This window comes from Ostrinia furnacalis, unplaced genomic scaffold (assembly GCF_004193835.3).
Source record: "Ostrinia furnacalis isolate ACB-3 unplaced genomic scaffold, ASM419383v2 OfSCF2833, whole genome shotgun sequence".
Lineage (NCBI taxonomy): Eukaryota > Metazoa > Arthropoda > Insecta > Lepidoptera > Crambidae > Ostrinia > Ostrinia furnacalis.
This window is the reverse complement of record NW_021133072.1, coordinates 351529-358538: the sequence shown is the minus strand read 5'-3', so window position 1 is coordinate 358538 and position 7010 is coordinate 351529.

Genomic DNA, 7010 nt, shown 5'->3' with positions numbered 1-7010 from the left:
TTCAGGGCAAAAAATGGAATAAAATGTTTAATATTTGAAAACTATTGGAATAAACCGATGACCACTGAAAACCTGTAATTTATTTAAACTGTCGTTATAACAAACGGTTCAGCAATCAAACATTAAACTTTGTGAATAGCATGGAATGCATTGGTCTCTAAGTTTAATAAGTATTTTTGGGCTTAGTTGTCGCAGTCGCTCATGCCAATACCACACTATGAGTGATGTGTTCCATGCATTCTAAAACACGGAAACAGCTTTAGTGGGAAATCCAATTGTTTCTAGAAATATAGAGTAACGAAGAAATTAATTAAATTACTAAGTTTTTCTAGACAATTAAGCATTCGTTATAGAATTTGATTCGCATCCATTTGCTATTTATACGTAACTTGGGGAATTATCAAAGCGACTTTACTACAGAAGTTTGTTTTTAAAGTTAAATAAATAAATACATTTTTCGTCCAGTCTGTAAGCCACTTATAAAAAGAGAACAGACGGAATTGCTGTTACTGAAAAATACAGTCTATGTTACCTAGATCTAACACACGTGTTAGTCATGCGAATCAAAGCTTTTCAGTGCGATAAAAGCACCAGACGAAAAACAAGCGAGGTGCAAAAACTTTTATGCCAGGGAGGGGCCCGGGTGGTTGCCACAAGCGTACGCTAGACATACAAACAGCTATTTATTTCTGACAACGAACCCACGTCCTTGGCGCCGACCTTATTGCGCAACACCGGTTTCCAAACACGCTCTATGTGCGCTCATGCTCTGCTCTGACAGCCGACGAAATGACGACCCTCCATTAAGCGAACCAACTATTTTTTATTAAGAAACACATCGACATCTTGTCAACGTTATTACATAATTTGACACGCTAAATATTAATTGGAAATCATATCGAGGTTGCCTCGTGTTCGAGTAGATTTTGCAGAAAAAACAAGCATTGCAAGTTAGTCTAATTGAGACATTCGACTGCGAAAATTCTTCGATTCATGTTAAATTATTTTCAAATAACGTTCTTCCTTTTTTTGCAAACAGGTTACAAAGAATTTGACTGCTTTAGGTAGCTTTTATACAAAAGTTAAATTTAAAAAAACTTACCTCTGAATTTTGATTTCAAAAAAATGTCCAACTTCCTCAGACTGTATGGTATTGGCTGATGTTATACTGTAGGTACATAATATCGTCCTTGTCCATAACAAAAACAAAAATAGTCCAATGAATGCCCAATTAGCAACAGAAAACATTAAATATGTGATAACAATTAGCACATGTAATCATTAATGCAAATATAGCATTAGCTTATCAATGCTTTTTCAAATAAGCGAAAACAACAGACTTGTTTATTGTTTAACACGTGTTTCTATTTCTATGTATTGTAAAAGGCAAATCCATCAGTTATTCCTTTCTGATGGTCACACTATTACATACAGTTATGATACAAGAATCACAGTTAAAATAAAATTGGTATACCTACGCAATTATAGTGAAAAGTAAGTTATGTAGATATTGTTTTGAAGTCAGTTTTTTCTGGTAAGAGTATGAACATCACGCGCCATTCAGTTATAAAATTATTATTTTTTATGGAGGAGAATAAATAAACATTGCGTCTTTTCTGAGCAGTAGAAAAGTTACATGTAGCATATAAGATTTTATTATTTTAAGTAGATAGGCATCATTACCTTATGTGAAGTGTCTTCGACACTTATTAGCATACTTTGAACTTATGCTTTTAGGCGATGTTTAGCACCTAAATGTTTCCATAATTATTTAGGTGCTAAACATTATCGTATCAAAGATGGTTCAAATAACATTGTCTCTATTGACAGAAGATGTAAAGGTGAGCAGAGTTGACGGTGGTTCGCGGTTGCCGCATCCATTCTATCCAAATGAGGCTTTCGTGCGTGCGTGTGTCAGTAGCGGAGTGAAAGTGGCAGCAAGCCTCTTGGCTCTCGGCGAGCGAAGGCCGACCACATCAGCCGAGCCAGCCGCGTAAATAATATCTACACCGAAAACACCAACTGACCAACGCCTTACCTGAACAGGCTCCATACAAAACCCTGCCATTATAAAAAAGTGACCCACTTCTTACTTCTCTATCGTGTATCACTTATAGCCCAACTCCAGCCATTTCAAGCCAAACGAGTCGCTTACATCAAGTCAAAAGTTATTCTTCTGACATACTTACATACTCAAAGCTAGATACAAGAATGTTCTCGGTCGGTAAAAGGACCCATGGAAACCGGTCGGTGTTTGTGGTTTAAATTGTTCTAGGACAGCTTTGGTGTCAAATCGATATCATTTTCTTTATATAATCTGTTATATTTCCGTTTCGGCTATCTCAAGCCTCAAATACAATGTATATCAATTTATGCATTCGCCAATAAGATACAGCTCTAGATAATTTATCAGTTTGTTTATTAGGATATAATCTGAGAATGGATTTAAACCAATACACACGGAAGCGATCAAAGTATAATTCTCTTCGATTAGTTCTATAGCTATATCTTCAGAAAGCATAAAATTAGAGTGAGCGCTAAAACTTGTTCAGCCTAGCAACAGATAAGTATAATTATTGAGGTGGTGAACCGTCTACGCTGCGTTGTCACTGGCGCGCGCGCACGGAGCGATCGCATCATCTGAGCACGACTAGGGAACGAAACAGGCAAGAATTGCATACTTCTAAAGCAAACAATCTTCATTCGAACTAGAAAGTTTGAATGTTGTCTCAAACTCTTCAAGACAAAATGATAGGGATTCTAATAATTTGCATAACTTAACATCAGAGTCATTAGCACCGATGTGTTGACACGTTGACGTAGTGACGATCGCGCTGAGAGGGCCGCACTCCGCACTTATAGAGACACACGTTTCAGCTGTGTGAAAGAAGCGTTATGATTATGATACATGTGCAGCTGTGCACAGATTATGGTATGACGATGTGCCATTACAACTGTCAGTTTAGCGCCACGCTGTCGTCAGATCCAGATTCACGTCACGTGTGTGGAACGTGTTGACACGACAAATTGGCAGCGTGCATAGTAGGCCAAGCGAGGATGTGTTTTGTTATGTGATGGGTAGATGAGCGGATCTTTAACTGCATGCACATGATGGTTTTAAGGGGCAATGAGCTGATGACGTTAATTCGTACCTAGTCCACAGATAGACAAAAAAGTGAATTAAAATAAATTCGTTAATTCATAGTATTGTCGTGACACCGTGAATACAATGCTGTTTTGAAGAATGGAAATCACACAAAAAATATTTCATGAAAAATGAAAAACACGTGATAAGCACGTGATTTTGTTCAAAATTTCGTGTCCCACCAATTTACTTTGATATTGTTTTCGGTGGAAGAAATCTGACCGTTGCGGAACTATCTACTGACACGGCAAACTAATAAAATTTAGCCAATTACGATTAGAATCCGGATGTAAATAAATCTTGGGCAAAAGCTCCGTTCGCATGACGCCGCGAGCGAACGCGGGCGCGCCTGCAATCACCGACGTTAGTGATGTTCGCTGTTTTTTTACTCTAGATGTAGAGAAATCGATGCCCGAGGCCCTACTCCGCAAAACGATTTCGATACGTATGTCTCTCTCACTCACCATGAGATTTATACGTATAGAGATTAACATTTCCCGAGATGATTTCTGAAGTGATAAACAAAATAAAAAACATGGTTTATGGAGATCTGTACAAGCTTATAATCCATCTTATTACCTACTTCTAAGGAATTAAAAAGTCTTGTTAAAAAGATGGACCAAGAGCAAAGCAATTTTTCTTTCCCCTGAAACTAATGCTGAATTGAAAATGCATTTAAGTCAATTTAATTAAAAATATAGTGATACTTCTTGAGTGAGCATCGTGTGTTTAGAAAAGACAATTTAAGTGACTACGATTTCCCCAATCGATTGAAAGAATCGAATTCTCGCACTCACTAGCGCGGTAGAGCTGATAGAGCACACCTCGAGCGCCCGCGGCACATTCCACAGCGCTAATTGGTCCAATGGTCCAACGCGATGAGCCTTTGTCTAACAATTCAGTTCACCTTGCCTTTTTACGACCGTTTACGTGCCATCGGGGTGACCTCTGGCGGAGGACGTAGAAGATTTGCCACCTTGGCACAGGCAGGTATGTTAGTAATAATAACACCTATTAAATAAATAATTTTATGGTCTAAATAAAATGTTGATCCCAATTTGATATTATGAGTCATATGACTCTAAAAGTGATTGAAGGCAAATGTATCGAATTCTCCATGCCGCACGCTTACCGGCTTGACATAGAAAAAGTTCCAACAAAAATTAGGAAAAGCTCATTTAATTTAATACAGACTGTACATAAATCTATACTCTTTACTATACTATATAAATAAATAAATTATCTTATCTTATACTATATTTACTACTAGCGGCCGCCCGCGACTTCGTACGCGTGGATCCCGTTTTACCCCCTTCATCTATCTTACGCGGTTTAGATTTTTCATACAAATGTTTTTTCCCGCTAACTCCCGTACCCGTGGGAATTTTGCAATATCCTGTTGTAACTAAGCTTTAAGTTTACTAAGGTACCTGCATGCCGAATTTCAAGCGTCTAACTTAAGCGGTTCAGATTTTTCATACAAAACGATTTTCCCGCGAATTCCCATTCCCGTGGGAATTCCTAAGTATCCTATAACCTGCCCAGGAGTATAAAGAATAATTGTACCAAGTTTCGTTAAAATCCGTCGAGTAGTTTTTGTTTCTATAAGGAACATACAGACAGACAGACAGACAGACAGACAGACAGACAGACAAAAATTTTACTGATTGCATTTTTGGCATCAGTATCGATCACTAATCACCCCCTGATAGTTTTTTGAAAATATATTTAATGTACAGAATTGACCTCTCTACAGATTTATTATAAGTATAGATATTTTACTATACAGGGTGACCAAAACCGTGAGGTCTAAAAGAAAAATTTAGATTCCTTACATCAAGGTGTACCTAAATCACCCCCATGTATGTAATACGATTGTGCTTAGTTTAGGACATAGAGTTAATTTTGTGATATTTTAAAATTTTATGACCTAGTAGGCTTTAAACATTTTTATCTTTTTTTGGGTTGACTTTGAAAATAATAATACTCTGTCTATCTGTCTTGCTTTCACGCCTAAATCACTGAACCAATTTTGATGAAATTTGGCATAGAGATAGTTTGAGACCCGGGAAAGGACATAGGATAGTTTTTATCCAGATTTTTGAAACAGGGACGCGCGCGATTATTTTTTTCTGTGACAGACAAAATTCCACGCGGGTGAAGCCGCGGGCAGAAAGCTAGTGTATTAATAATAAATAATTTGATTTTTTTTTATATCATCATTTAATTTCTTTTTTTTAATCAATTAGAATTTCTATTTTTAAATTGCCAATTCGATATAGTGCAAAATCATGATGACGATTGCGGTCTAACTACACTGAGTGTTATAAATAAATCGTGTTAACTAGTTAAATTGGTGAGTAATTGATTGACAATTTTTACATATCAACTTGAGGCAACTGAGCCTGAAGTCACAGACTTAAATGATTTAAACGTTCAGTTAATTTATAAATTTCCTTAGTAATTGGAAAAAATGCTTGAGCGACACGTCTTTAATTATGTCATACTTTTAATAATTTCATCTAATTATCATAATGAGAAACTAATCATTTTTTCTAGTTTATGATCTAATTTCTATGTTTAAGATAAGATTTCAGTGGTCATATCATGAATATGGATTTTAAGATTGCGTCAGGCAGAAAGGACATACGCTGCCTTTCCTGTTGTAGCGTCTGTCATTTAGGATGTATTATGTGTGATATAAAAAACTAGAAGTTTCCCTTTAAATATTAAAAAAATCCCTTCGGCAAAATGGACTCACTGTACGTACACTACCACACTATCTGTAGTTGTTGACTATTGAATGCAACAGTACAGTTTTGAACTATGTAATTACAGTTTGCATTTACCCTAATAGAACAGTTAGGTAACTTCAATTTTACAACTATGTCTCTCTGTCATTATTATCTATATCATTTATTCATCACTGCAGAAGCATGACTTTTTCTAATTTACCAGAGTCATAATGTAGGATTTGGCCCACACTATCCACTCTGGCAAAAGTGTAAAGATGTTTTGATCACTGACTAAAAAGGTATTATTAATGTCAACTGTACATAACATATTTAGGCCGGGTTGCACCATCTTACTTTAACTTTAACAAACGTCAAAAATCTGGCAAACTTCATACAAAAAACACCAGTTAACGTTAAAGTTACCGTTAAAGTTAGATGGTGCAACCTCACTGATAGTCCATCATAGGAAGCGTCCCTAATGTTGTTGGTTCGGCGTGTTGTCCAACAGATGTTAAGAGCGGCGTGTCTGCCAAGCTGAAGACAAACAGTGGGTTCGGAAGCCACCTACTCTGTTTGCTGACGGTCACACACAACTTCCACTTGTAGGGTGACCATTAAATCTAAGCTATGAGGTCTAATAACACATCTAAAACTGTTACAAAAACTTAAGAGATATTTTCCAGGTTGTTGTATGTTTGGTTTTAGACACGAAATGTTATTGGTATTAATTTGAACAATCATCCATCCATTAATTTGGTAAATTACACTGCCTTTTTAATTTTCTTGGATATTGTCGCTTCTTTACTGCAGACAGTTTCATATCTGCCGTATTTTCTGTTCTAGAGCTAGCAGAATATCAGAATCAAAAATCAAAATTATCTTTATTTGTATAGACTAATTAAATTAGTATTAACAAATCGTTAAATGCTCTCTCTATTTTATCAGATATTAATATTATTTACGTTAATTCTTAATTCACCTTTTGTCTGCCTTCAACCGGTTCGTTTTATCTATACTAATATTATAAAGCTGAAGAGTTTGTTTGTTTGTTTGTTTGTTTGTTTGTTTGTTTGGTTGAACGCGCTAATCTCAGGAACTACTGGACCGATTTGAAAAATTCTTTTTGTGTT